General features: G+C 38.9%; 1 protein-coding gene across 5 annotated transcripts in view; it reads right to left on the bottom strand.

The window, feature by feature from the left end:
- grm3 (glutamate receptor, metabotropic 3) overlaps positions 1-14,282 on the bottom strand; it is a 33,322-nt gene extending 19,040 nt beyond the window's left edge. For 2 of the 5 annotated variants that reach the window (XM_020612656.1, XM_020612640.1), the window contains exon 1: positions 2,001-3,092. The gene's annotated coding sequence lies outside the window, so the exon portion shown is untranslated. Of the gene's footprint in view, positions 1-2,000; positions 3,093-4,224; positions 4,285-9,370; positions 9,400-10,321; positions 10,435-14,158 lie in introns of those variants that run through there. The other 3 variants (XM_020612632.1, XM_020612623.1, XM_020612649.1) reach the window with 3 other exon arrangements.
- Positions 14,283-14,775: the final 493 nt, after the last annotated feature.

The following is a 14,775-nucleotide window of genomic DNA, read 5'->3' as shown; positions in this document are numbered from 1 at the left end:
TAGTCTTTCTTTTTCTCTGTTTATATCCTTTAAACTATTTTGCTAATGCAAACTCACTCAAAGCCCTGAGTAGGAAATAACTTTCTACTTTTAAATTCTGTCTGTCATTTCTCCCTTGCAATCTCTCCAGTACTCGAGAGAGATAAGACAGAAGCTGGAGTTGACATTTTAACTATGGAAAACAATATAGAAGACCAAGCTTGTAGTGAGATTTCTGTTGATTGTTGGCATCTCTGGCCTACACCTTGGCTTGTGTATGTGTGTGATAAAAAGAGGGTGTGTGTTCAGTATTTCTCCCCTCTTTGGTGGGCAGGTAGGAGGATGAAAGCTTCTCCTAGATGCAGGCAGCTCAGACTTTTCTGCAGGCAGCTGCCATACCTCTACCACTCTGCTCCGTAATATGACACACGTACAGACAAACAAAAACACCCAAACACCCACCCACACACGCACACACAGACGCAGATGCTCACGCGCAAACACACACCCCTGCTCCTGTTGGGTTGAAAAGTAGAATATTTCTATAATTTAGCTCTTCTTTCCCTTGCAACTTAAAGAGTTCTAAATGAATGTGTTCAGGAAGCATATGGAGGAACACAAAATCAGGATATATGATAACTGAATGATAAATGAATTATTTGAAGTTTGTATTTGAACTGCAAGTAAGATCTGCACCCTGATACGGTTCCCACTGAGCTTGCTTTAAGAAGCTGTTTCCTGCCAACATCCCACAGGAGACTGTCTGACATGTATTTGATAGATGCATAATTTTTGCCATAATAATGTTTTTGTGGAAGAACACTGATGATTTCTATGAAAGATTTACATCAATTTTCCAAGCTGTTACACATGCTATATGTGTGTTTCCCTATAGTGTGTGTGTGTGTGTGTGTGTGTGTGTTTATGCTAATGCACAAAAAGTAGTCCCTTTTGAATGATTTCTATTATCCCACTAAAAAAGCCAAAGTTCCTGAAAATAAACTCGTCTAACAAACTACATCATTATTAGAGGCCACTTTGAAAACAGAGGAGAACTTTGTAATGAGCTCAGTTTTGAGTTCAACATTGCATGGCTGTGTGCGTGTTGTGTGTCTGTATTTGTGTACAAGTGCATAATGGTGGGTGCGTGTGTTGTGGAATATAGAAATGTATATTTATGGAGCTGAAACTCTAACAACAGTTTTGCTGATTTAATGTAACTGGCAACTCTTGAAGTCATTTTAACAAAAATGTGCCAAATAATATCTCTCAGCAATTTTACACTGCCCTCATGGTGTCCACTGAAATTGAATGTTTGCTTCATTATAATTTCTTGGAAAGTGCCCAAACCCAGCTTCCTGTCTCAAGAGCAACTCTGCAAGCAAAGCACACACTGTGAAGTAGAAAGTGTTTCATATTTTGTCCCTTATTTCTTTATTACCAAAAATATTGCCAAGGAGGCTAAAGTACAAGACAGTGCGCTTGACTTGAACATATTGCTTGTAGTTTTGCATGTTATATCAAAGAGAGAAATTCAATCTGAAGAAATGAAATAGGTGAGAAATATTAGAAAAGAGGAGAAGTTGGAGTTGGGATTTGGCTTGTACACAGCATCACATTCACAATCTGTGCAGTCACGAAATAAACCCAAACAATCATAGACACTTTAAAAAGATACTGAAAAATCATAATAGCCTCTTGCATTTAAAGATTTCCATTTGCCAGCCAACTCTTAAACCTGAAAAAGCCAGAGCTTCTCATCATGCAAACAATTTTCTGCCATAGTGGTGAACAGCTATCTGTTATTTGTTGCTTTCTTGCTGAAACTTTTGTAGATAAGATGATCAATACCACTCTCAAATCAGCCTGTTTAATATGAAGCTGCAGCCTGTAGCTGGTTGGCTAAGCTTGGCACAAAGCGTATAAATGTCTGCCTAATTTGTAATGAAAAAAACTGATTAACATTTACATGAATATTTATTTATTCCATATGTAGATCATAGAGGCATTAAATGTCTTACCTGAATAAAGAAGGATAAGAGCAGATGGCAACCGGCACATGGCAACATCACCACACACACCTATTAAAGAGTGATAGGAGACACATATAAGGTGAGCAAAGCCAGAAAACAACCTACCTGTCAGTCAAAAAAAGGAGAGAAGATCAGTTAGAAGAGGAGGCTGACTACTGACCCTTCTCCCTGGGAGCTATGATGCAGAGTAACATCTGACAGAAAACCCCATTTCACCTCTGACCCTGCAGTCAGTGAGAAGGCTGCATACTCACTCCCACACTCCTCTTTTTCTTATCATGTCTCATCCTCTGTTTCTGTCATGGAATCACCCTTATACATCATTTCCTCTTCCCCTCATCTCCCTCTTCCACCTTCTCCTCACTGGAGCTCCACTCGCCCCATTTATTTCCACCTCACTTACACCCTCCATGGTTCTCCCTCTCCCCTAACAGGCAGGGCTGCTGTGGATGACACGCATCCTGCTGAGAGCCATGCAGGGTCGATGGACCGCAGTACACTGAGAGGAGCAATAGCCCTGCAACCCAGCCCTGCATGTGTTTTCTGTTTTCTTTCCTCTGTGTGTGTGTGTTCATGTGTGTGTGCCTATTTATCTGTCTGTTGTGCACCTCACAACCACAGCTGCATCACTGATGTGAGTCTCACAGTATGGGCAGATACTGTATGTGTGTGAGCTCTTTATTTTGTAGAGAAAGAGGTATGGGAAATGGGGTATCAGGAGCTTTGTTACTGCAGAACAACAGACCTCCTATTCAACCTGCATACTGCTAGATGTTTAGCAGCTAATTTATCCAATTGATTTGTATGTTTTTTGTTATTCCATCTCTCTCTCCATTCTGTCTCAATCTTTATTTTGACAATTAAGGCCAAATAAGCAGAGTGCGACTCATTAGTGCCGAGCAAATGTGAACAGCAAGAGACAATATACAGTATGTGTAGTCAAAATGTGTGAAAAGTGTATTACCTCCTATTCTGACCCTCACATAACAATTAAACATGTGTGCATGTGTATATGTTTGTGTTTGTGTATTTAGACATGGTGTCCCAGACTTCTGACAGTTTAATGGGTGCAATGGGCTGTGACCATGAATTATTTACGGGGTGTGTTTTAGGCAGGAAAGACTGATGATCCATAAATAGGACAGAAAAACATTACAAAACACAACAGCAAGAGATGACACACAGAAAATAAACTCGTCTAACAAACTACATCATTATTAGAGGCCACTTTGAAAACAGAGGAGAACTTTGTAATGAGCTCAGTTTTGAGTTCAACATTGCATGGCTGTGTGCGTGTTGTGTGTCTGTATTTGTGTACAAGTGCATAATGGTGGGTGCGTGTGTTGTGGAATATAGAAATGTATATTTATGGAGCTGAAACTCTAACAACAGTTTTGCTGATTTAATGTAACTGGCAACTCTTGAAGTCATTTTAACAAAAATGTGCCAAATAATATCTCTCAGCAATTTTACACTGCCCTCATGGTGTCCACTGAAATTGAATGTTTGCTTCATTATAATTTCTTGGAAAGTGCCCAAACCCAGCTTCCTGTCTCAAGAGCAACTCTGCAAGCAAAGCACACACTGTGAAGTAGAAAGTGTTTCATATTTTGTCCCTTATTTCTTTATTACCAAAAATATTGCCAAGGAGGCTAAAGTACAAGACAGTGCGCTTGACTTGAACATATTGCTTGTAGTTTTGCATGTTATATCAAAGAGAGAAATTCAATCTGAAGAAATGAAATAGGTGAGAAATATTAGAAAAGAGGAGAAGTTGGAGTTGGGATTTGGCTTGTACACAGCATCACATTCACAATCTGTGCAGTCACGAAATAAACCCAAACAATCATAGACACTTTAAAAAGATACTGAAAAATCATAATAGCCTCTTGCATTTAAAGATTTCCATTTGCCAGCCAACTCTTAAACCTGAAAAAGCCAGAGCTTCTCATCATGCAAACAATTTTCTGCCATAGTGGTGAACAGCTATCTGTTATTTGTTGCTTTCTTGCTGAAACTTTTGTAGATAAGATGATCAATACCACTCTCAAATCAGCCTGTTTAATATGAAGCTGCAGCCTGTAGCTGGTTGGCTAAGCTTGGCACAAAGCGTATAAATGTCTGCCTAATTTGTAATGAAAAAAACTGATTAACATTTACATGAATATTTATTTATTCCATATGTAGATCATAGAGGCATTAAATGTCTTACCTGAATAAAGAAGGATAAGAGCAGATGGCAACCGGCACATGGCAACATCACCACACACACCTATTAAAGAGTGATAGGAGACACATATAAGGTGAGCAAAGCCAGAAAACAACCTACCTGTCAGTCAAAAAAAGGAGAGAAGATCAGTTAGAAGAGGAGGCTGACTACTGACCCTTCTCCCTGGGAGCTATGATGCAGAGTAACATCTGACAGAAAACCCCATTTCACCTCTGACCCTGCAGTCAGTGAGAAGGCTGCATACTCACTCCCACACTCCTCTTTTTCTTATCATGTCTCATCCTCTGTTTCTGTCATGGAATCACCCTTATACATCATTTCCTCTTCCCCTCATCTCCCTCTTCCACCTTCTCCTCACTGGAGCTCCACTCGCCCCATTTATTTCCACCTCACTTACACCCTCCATGGTTCTCCCTCTCCCCTAACAGGCAGGGCTGCTGTGGATGACACGCATCCTGCTGAGAGCCATGCAGGGTCGATGGACCGCAGTACACTGAGAGGAGCAATAGCCCTGCAACCCAGCCCTGCATGTGTTTTCTGTTTTCTTTCCTCTGTGTGTGTGTGTTCATGTGTGTGTGCCTATTTATCTGTCTGTTGTGCACCTCACAACCACAGCTGCATCACTGATGTGAGTCTCACAGTATGGGCAGATACTGTATGTGTGTGAGCTCTTTATTTTGTAGAGAAAGAGGTATGGGAAATGGGGTATCAGGAGCTTTGTTACTGCAGAACAACAGACCTCCTATTCAACCTGCATACTGCTAGATGTTTAGCAGCTAATTTATCCAATTGATTTGTATGTTTTTTGTTATTCCATCTCTCTCTCCATTCTGTCTCAATCTTTATTTTGACAATTAAGGCCAAATAAGCAGAGTGCGACTCATTAGTGCCGAGCAAATGTGAACAGCAAGAGACAATATACAGTATGTGTAGTCAAAATGTGTGAAAAGTGTATTTCCTCCTATTCTGACCCTCACATAACAATTAAACATGTGTGCATGTGTATATGTTTGTGTTTGTGTATTTAGACATGGTGTCCCAGACTTCTGACAGTTTAATGGGTGCAATGGGCTGTGACCATGAATTATTTACGGGGTGTGTTTTAGGCAGGAAAGACTGATGATCCATAAATAGGACAGAAAAACATTACAAAACACAACAGCAAGAGATGACACACATCCCTCTTACTCTTTTAAAGCATATGTAAAGCACATGGTATTATAATACTAATGAGAATAAAGAAAGCGTAGATTATGTACCTTCAGTGTAAACACAAAAATTTGGGAAAAAAATGTAATGGGGTTTAAATTTAATTAAATAATTTGACGACTGTTGTGAAAGCTTCTCATGAGCTCACTGTCACTCCATGTCTACTCCAGGGTGTGGGGCTTAACTTGAGTTAATTTTATCACCATTTACCAATCAAAATCAATGATCAGATAAAACTACTGGAGATTCATTCACAGAGTCGATTAGAAAGTAGTCTGTTCGTATATTGATTAATTACACCATTTCATTATCTGCATTAGGCTCAAAGGTTATGTTAGAAATAAAGAAATGAATTTCCTTGACCTTAAACACAGCTGAAATTAAGATAAATACATAAATTAAATAAATAAATAACAGGACATTCATTAGCCTTTGCTTAACAACTAAACTGCAGTTCCAGAATGTACATTACATGCTGTTAAACAATAGATAAATAATTACATTTACAAGGAAAATTCTAAATTAACCCTTAAAAGGTTTCACATTTCAGGGAGACCAAACTGTGGTCTCTTGTGTAGCCGGTACTCCACTGGGACTCTTCATTAAAAGAGCTTTTAACCTCTGAAAACTACACAGAGCCTACGAAGAGAGCGCTCAGCTTTGTGAGCGTTTTTCACAGAACACTTACTGCCAAAAATGGTTTGGAACATGAGGACTGTTTATTTAACTCTGAAAATGCTATAACTGACAACAATAAAGAATTTTGGTTTACAGTAACTTCAGTTTTGAAAACTTTAAGTCATGTGAACAAAAAAAGCAAAACAACTGCTGGTGCTAGCATTTCAAATATGAGGTTTTACCACTTTTCTCTGTTTTTTATAATTGTAAATTGAATCTGTTTGGGTGTCGGATGCTTACTCAAACAAAGCAAGCAATGTAAAGACCTCAGCTGGGCTCAGAGTACAGTTAAAAAGATATTTCTAGGTAATTTACAGAGCAAAACCTAAAAAAATCATTGAGGCATTAATGTACACTGGAAGTATCTGTCATGCATTTCCACCAGGTTTCAGCCAGTCATCTCTGTCTTCATAGTCCTCACGGTGCATTTTTCCTCAGTTTTGGTGACATCTGACATGATTTGATTAATAATGGCTTTGCAGCCTAAAAGCAGGTTTGGGAAAGGTGTAAAAGCATTTATTAGATCTGCATTTTATCACCGTAGAGGGCATCGGCCCTGTCAGAAGGAGAATTACCCCTCTGTGGATGGCATCTATCAACTTAACTGTCATGTAATGACCCCGAGAATCATGAAGCATCAGTCAATCTCATCATGGCACAAGTACAGCTGGATCCTGTTTAATTTATGTTCACACCCTGCCAGTGTGGCGTCACTGCAGTTGAGACATGAGGCGTACAGAGTGCTGATGTGGACAGGTAATAATAACAATAATAATAAGTAGAGAGTGATGGTAGAGTACAGCGTACCTCAGAAGAATAAATATAATTGGATTGGACAGAGCCACAAGACTTTTAGGTAGAAATAATGTTGGTTGGTTTTGGTCGCTTCAGGTTAGGTGGTCGTGTGTGGAAACCAATTACTGCAGCCATTCCTCACTAATTATCAGGAATTAACTGGTGTTTTATCTTTTCCATTTGCTCCCTCGCATTAGCCCTGGATTTGTGTCATCATCATAATTAGGAGACTGTTTATTGCCACTGCAGCACAACAGATTATTGGAGTGCAACTCACTTTAAAACATAGTATTTCATTTGTCACTGTGACAAGTGTTATTTTGTATTTTCAAAAAGGATATACAGTATGTGGTAAGTGTGACTTGTGGCAGTACAGTATGTTGCAAAGTAAACAAGCCAGTCATATTCTGTTGTTGCATGTTTGTGTAGTTAAAAAAAATCATATTTCTCAATGTTTATTACTTCATATGTTATAATAGTAGAAATTGCTATTCTTTTAATAGCTATTGCCACAGGGCTGTCTGAGAAAAATTATGAAAGTTGACTGAAAAAAAAATATGAACACTGATTTTATTGATGGCAAAACCACACTTTAACAAAAGCATATTTTTAACAAACTTCTTCCATTCATTTCAGTGCTTTAGTTTTGCAGAAACCCAAACCTTTCAGGAACTTAGCAAGACTGACAGTTGCTTTCAGTACTTGTGATAACTGACTCAGGAACTTAGCAAGACTGACAGTTGCATTCAGTACTTGTGATAACTGACTGATACGTAAGTTTTTGCCTTGCTTAATCCCAAGATGGTCTAAGTAAGGTTTACATTTAATAACAGTACTATTATTTCAACTTTTTGCAAAATGCTGCACAGGCAGAGCTGCACACTGGGTTTGAGACAGTTTGATCTGTGCATGGGGTGAATATCCAAGGTAGATACTACCTGATGTAGCAGTGAAGGAAGAGTGACTAGGTTATTGTGCCTGTAATGTAATCATAACCAGTGAATGATGATAATTATTTATAAACACTTTCAGATTATCTTTAAAATGTGCTGCAAACCATGTAATTCAATGTTGAAAATAGCATTTCCATTTATGTGTAACATTTGTTTTACTTTTTTCATTTGATCAGGAACATAGAGTATTTGGTATGCATCTTTTTTCTTCTTTTCTTTTGAATGTGTGTCAACAGCTAAAAGGATTTATTTGTATTGAATATACACTCACTGGCCACTTTATTAGGCACACCTGTACAACTGTATGCGATTCAGTGCAATACCTTTGCCTTACCATCCATCTTTATGAAGCTCTAAATGTTTCAGTTTTTGGTGAAACATACCTATATTTCTATATCTCTATATTTTTGTCCTCCCCAGCTACATATATAAGAGAGTCAGAAAATTAGGAACACCTCTGAATATAATGTAGTCCAGTACAACACCACCTTTAACTATGACCTCAATAATAAACCTATAATTGAATGTATACATTTATGACAATTTCACCAATAACTGAAACATTTTGAGCTTCATAAACACAGATGTTAAGGCGGAAACATTGCATCGAATTGCATACAGTTGTACAGTGTGCCTAATAAAGTGGCTGTGAAGTAATCCCTTGAGTGTTGGACCATTTCAGTGGCTGTGATATAAAAATAAACAAATCCATCCCCTATTCATGAAGTGATCATTTAGTATTTTAACAGAGAATAAAAGACTCTCGTAGTGCTGCTTGTGAGTTAGCTGCACCCTGTAACTTTTAAAATGGAACTTAATGATAAAAGCCACTGCATGACCAGTAAGCCACCTTTAACCATCACACACAATGTTTATTAACTGGCATGTCCCCACACGCTGTGTTTTCATTCCTTGTGGGACTTTACATTGGCTTACTTTCATTTCCTATAGACTTATGCTAACCTTAACCATAACCACTACTTGCCTAACCCTAACCTCACCCAAACCTTAAACCATGTTGCCCCCCTAAAATTCAGTGATTTTCACAGTGATGGCCGAGTTCCCACAATGCTAATAGTGTTAGGTCCCCATGATGTAAGTAATACAAAGGCACACACACACACACACAATACATGCACTCCAGGGATGAAGCAGTGAAAGGGCAGTGTGGGATGTACAGCTGTGATGGTATGTCTCAGCAAGAGATCAGACTCTTTAATAAAGGATGAGCATGAGGAGGGAAGCAGTGTGTGCGAGGGTGAGTACTTATATGGCTATACATTGTGAGGACCAGTTTGAGTTTTACACCCTGGGAGTGAGAACATTTTGAGGAGTGCTTACTTTCTGACACACTTTCAAAACGCTATTTAAAGTTAAAACTAGGTTTAGGTTAGAGGTAGAGGTTAGGCTTTTAGTTCTTATGGACAAGGTATGGAGCTAGGAAATGCATTATGTCAGTGAGTGCTCTGACAAAGAAAGCTATACAAACATACGTGTGGCTCAGTGCATGTTGAGAGGTGAGCTGTGGGGAAAAACAGTGATTTTCAAACACTTCTCTGTTTCTTCAAGAGCATAAAAGTGTAAGAAATGTGTGTAAAGGAGTGACAGTGGTTTTACAAAATTTCAGAAAAGTCTTCAAGACTTATGTCACTGTATGAACTTGAATCTTGCAGTGAAACTAAATTCTAAAATATTCAATATACTTCATAATTATGAATACCTATAATTCAGACATTTTTCAATACCTGCAGTAGTATCATACTTTAATCAGTGTCTGTACAATAGACTACAAATACCATTTGCTAATTGAAAGTGTGGACATCCTACCAGCAATTCCAGCTCTACATAACAATAGGAATTTTTTGTACATTAATAAAAATACTGTAACCCTGTTTCTCTGAGTTTCTTGAAGGTAACAATCATGTTTCTCAGCTCTTATTTCAGTCCTCTTCTGTGTGTACAGAACACCAAGGGAGTCAAAGCTAAAATTTTATGTCACTTTTTTCTCAAGGGTGCAACTTATTCATTCATAAAAACAGAAATTACAGCACTCCTGTTGCTGATTACAAAAACATACAGTAGGTGTAGAAAAATGAAATATAACCATAGATAAAAACAACATAAAACTGTATCCCATAATAAAAAATACTATACTTTTATATAAACGTGTCAGGTTAAAAACAGCAACAGTACCTTTGCTGTCTAAACTCTTCTACGCTTCCCAGGTTTTTATAACTGGCAACTATATCTGGGAAACATTTGAACACAACCTTTTAGACATGCCAACCTGTGGAGACGATGACCTGAAAAACAAACACCAGAATGATGCCGCAACTATCTTACTGAGGCAAGTGAGCCCTTTCATACATGTAAAAGCAAAGCTTATACAATAATATTAACAGGAGATTTGGAGTCTTTCAAACAAAAAAAGAAAGGTTACCTACCTGTTTTATTAGTGTGCTTGACTCCTCTTCACTCTCCTGACATTAGATCCCGTGTTTCCATCCTTTTATTTTCAGCTTTGGTCAACACATGGAACCAGAACAGAAAGAATAGACTGAAAGAGGAAAAGTCATCAATCAGTTTTATAATGCATCCACGCTAAGTACCATACATGACCTGAGTGTTTAGGGTATGTATGCATTGTATGTATTATAAAAGACATCTTACAGATAGTTTAGTCAGTCATGTTCTTCTAAAATGAATTCAGCGCCATGGGCACGAACATTAAGAACTTCTAATACACTGTTCCCGGAAACCCCTGTAGAGCTTCAAAAGTATTATTAGAAACACTCTTAGAATGCACTGTTCACCTATACAATTGATTATTATTCTGAAATAAGGCACAGAAGTACCACTGGTAATTCGGTGTCAGTGTCCTAAGTAAGCACTTTTGAATTTTTTGCCTTTTCTCCATCAACACAGATGTTTAACTAAACATTTACAAAATGTTCTTAGATGCTAAACAGATTTTTTTATATATTAATTCACAAATAAATTATTAAGTAACAGTAATAAATAAATAATTATTAATTAATTTTGATCATCAGCTGGGATGTTGTGTAATTGTTTACTACTTTTTATTATTTATGTATTCACCAGCATATTCAGACACAAAGGTAGTACATAGACTGACGTACCTGTTATGTTAAAATGTACTTTCTATATGGAAAAATATACAAAATTTGTACATGGATGATTCAGTCGTCAGTAGTAGAAAAGAGCTTTGTGTCATTAACTTCTCCATACAAATTCCCAGTGTTCCATCACATTAATCAGTCTGAGTGATACAGTACTTTTCAGCAGATCCTTGAACGACCACATCACCATCTTACAGGATGTGCACTATGCTCTGTGTATACCATCACCAAAGCCAAAGCGCGTCCCAGAATGGACTCTCATCAGATCAAGACATGTAAACTGAAGCACCTGCGGCTGTATCAGAGATGTGCAAAACACATTTTGTCGTACCATTTTTCTCGTACCACTTTGATGTTATTAAGTACTCCAACTGAAATCACTTCAAATATCAAACATTCACCCTGTGTGTGAGTTTTCTGATAAAGGTATGTGGTTTTCTCCTCCATGTATGGTACCTGTGGTCAGCTGAAATTTATGTTGATTAAAACAAATTCCAATAGTGAAAACGTGCCCAGTGAAGTTCAGAAACCACTCTTGCAGCCTAATACACTTTCCATCATCTATCCATATACTCTCCATTGTCATGCGTAAGCCTGTCAAACTTGTGAGCAGGTGTGTTTGTACATATTTGAGTACCTTACTGGAGAGCAAAGAAGGTGATGATAAGATTAGAAAATTCTATGGATATTTTGATACTGATTTCCACTTCCCATATTGGAATTAACAGCAACTGACTATAGCAGTCACTGTGCTCCATGAATGATAAAACAGCAAACCTTTTATAGTGGCTTTTCAAGCTTATAAGGTGTAAGTTTTGGACACTTTAATGGTTTTTATCTGGAGGGGTGCCTTGCACAGAAACATCTGGCCTTTACATGGATATTTATTTTTTATGGCAATACCCCAGAATTGATTTTTTCCTTTTGTAGCTTTATCTCTGTGCCCAGAATTTAAATTTGGGCTGCCTGAAATCAGTAAGATGTCACTGAACTTAATGGTGTTTGAGCAGATTACCAGGTTCTATTTAGACAAAGCTTTCAAGTTAAAGTTGTCTGATTTATCAAACTCACTTCCTAAACAGAATCAATCACTAACTCAGTTACAGCAAACTATCAGGAAACTTGACACAGCATTGCCCGTATTTGTCATCTTTGTCACAACATATCCACACATAACTCTTCTGCCAATTCAAATACAGTATCTAATAAATCTAGAGGACATATCTTTTACAGCCCCCCCACCACACACACACACACACACACACGCACTCTGCCAGTATGCTGCTAATGATGATGTTCTGTACCACATGCAGTCCAGAGAGTGGTGCTGTGCTGAAGGTATAAGGCCATTTGTACACACACATGAATACACAAATGTAAGCTCATGTAGGCACAGTTACCAGCACAGAAATGCTGAAACTCAAGGCAAAATCTATTCACTGACAGAAAATTGTCTCCTAACTCTCACATATAGTAGAAGCACATTCTCCTTATACACATGATGTAGAGAAGCATGTGCGCACCCACATCATACTTGAGCTTCCAACACACATAAACATACACACTCTCACTGATGTACAAACATGTTTAAGAGTAATGTAACATGCATAAAATTATACAAGTTGCACAAACATGCACACACACTTGGGCACAAATACATACAATCTGCATAAACAATGGTTTAAAGTCAGAGGCAACCCATAGTAATAAACAAGAGTTTGTAAATTTGTAAAATACAATAAACATAAATATCTGTTATTATTATGTGAAAAGCAAGTGCTTGTCATTTTACAGGCACACATTTGCATGTATTGTAAACACACAACATGTTGACTAACCCTGAGCCTAAAGACAAGATCGATCCTGCAAATTCTGCGTTCATCCAATGCTTTCATTCCCTACAGCCACATGACCGTATGTATTCTAATGAATATCTTTTGATGTGGGACCAAGCTTCTCAGAGATCTAGTCAGTCACTGCCCACCCCTCCTCTGCCTGAATGTTGCTTCATTCACTCCTCTCTAATAGAGCACATAAAGAATAAGAGTTCGTTTAAGATTATCATTATTCTTACTACAGTAAACCCATCTTCTGATATTCCAGTTCCAAAACAGCTATAGACATAGTGAATAACCATCACACAGGAAATTAGCACCATGATTTAGTACAATCTTGTACATACAATTGTGATGATGATTTCAGAGGATGTGATGAAAATTTCAGATATTTTCTATTTCAGTGAAGTTTTACTTTGTGGTTTATGTAAAGAAAAAACGACGTGAATTAAGCCAAAGTTATAACTGAACACTATGGAGAAGGGGAAAGGTCGCTCTATGCTCACTGCTGGGTGTTATAAAGACACACCTGCTCTGCAGGAACTCAGCCCATGGGCCTGATTTTTCGATGGTTTACAGAACTGAGCTATAACATTTGGAGGAGGAACTACATGTGGGTTATATGCAGAAATATGTTCAACTATTAACTAAGTTCAAGTTCTATTGTCAGTGAAAATGTGAAACTGCAGGTGCATTAACAAGACTCTCTGAAGTCTGTGTCTGTTGCATCTGATGTGACTATAGACATTTCGGTTCTGCTGTCGTACAGGTCCATGCTCTTCTGGTGCGCTAAGAGGCGAACGGAAAGTAATTTCACTGATAAACAGTGATCGGATCATTGCAAGATCCACCTGTATGACTGTTTCAAGAGCCTCACAACCCGCCCGTCTTTTCCCCAGGAAGCTTAGAGCCGCGGGACCTGCCTTGGTGCGGTCTGTCTGAACCCAAATAACTTCGCCACACAACGTAGGATATAATACGCAGCTGCAGATAGCATAGCTTTGTTTCACCTGTATCTTTATCATGCATCTGCTGCAGAGATGAGCTAACAGGGTATTTCTCTTTATCACAACCCGCGATCAGTAGGAGCATCTGATTTATATAAACACACAGGAACCACGTTTATGCAGTACAGCAAGGTGTTTAAATCCTGCGCAAAGTTCAAAGGAAATTGCTTCCCACGATTGGCTGACGCGCTCGAACGGTCCTGGACTGACAATTTTTCACTGCACTCTGTCGCCTAACACGTAATCTAAGGCTGCAACACATTTGCCCACCGATAAGGAATATATTCTGTTTGACCTACCTTGACGACTTGGATCCTTCAAAGGTCGCGCACAAATCTTAAGCTGCTGCTGGAAGTTTGATTTAGTCTACTCCTGATCCCTCGGAGGAGTCGCACTGAGAGAGAGGATGGGCGCCACTGCTCTGCGCGCCAGCTCCGTGCGCGCGTGCGTGCACCTCGGAGGAGTCGCACTGAGAGAGAGGATGGGCGCCACTGCTCTGCGCGCCAGCTCCGTGCGCGCGCGTGCACGTGTGTGTGTGTGAGTGAGAAAGAGAGAGAGAGGGAGGGAGGGATGGAGATGGGGAGGGAAACAACAGACGTGGAGAGCTGTAGCCCCTTGCCAAAGGATGCTTCAGTCTCCTAGCAACAACAATCGATCTGGCAAGGAGACATTTTTATTGGATAAAAAGAAAACTTGGCCATTCACCCCCCTTAGCACATGTTTACCACTCAGAGCAACTCCAGCTTTACAGAGTGAAGGGGGAGAAAGTGAGAAAGAAGGGAGACAGGAGGAGAGAGATCCTTCCATATCAATACTTCATGTGTGTTTGAGGTGCGGAATGGCGTACAATTCATCTCCGTCTACCTGTCCTTGTAAACGGTCTCAAAATCTAGCATTTGCTGCAGCCCTGTGTTCA

Source organism: Monopterus albus, unplaced genomic scaffold (assembly GCF_001952655.1).
Source record: "Monopterus albus unplaced genomic scaffold, M_albus_1.0 scaffold5.1, whole genome shotgun sequence".
NCBI lineage: Eukaryota > Metazoa > Chordata > Actinopteri > Synbranchiformes > Synbranchidae > Monopterus > Monopterus albus.
This window is presented reverse-complemented; position numbering and strand designations above follow the sequence as displayed.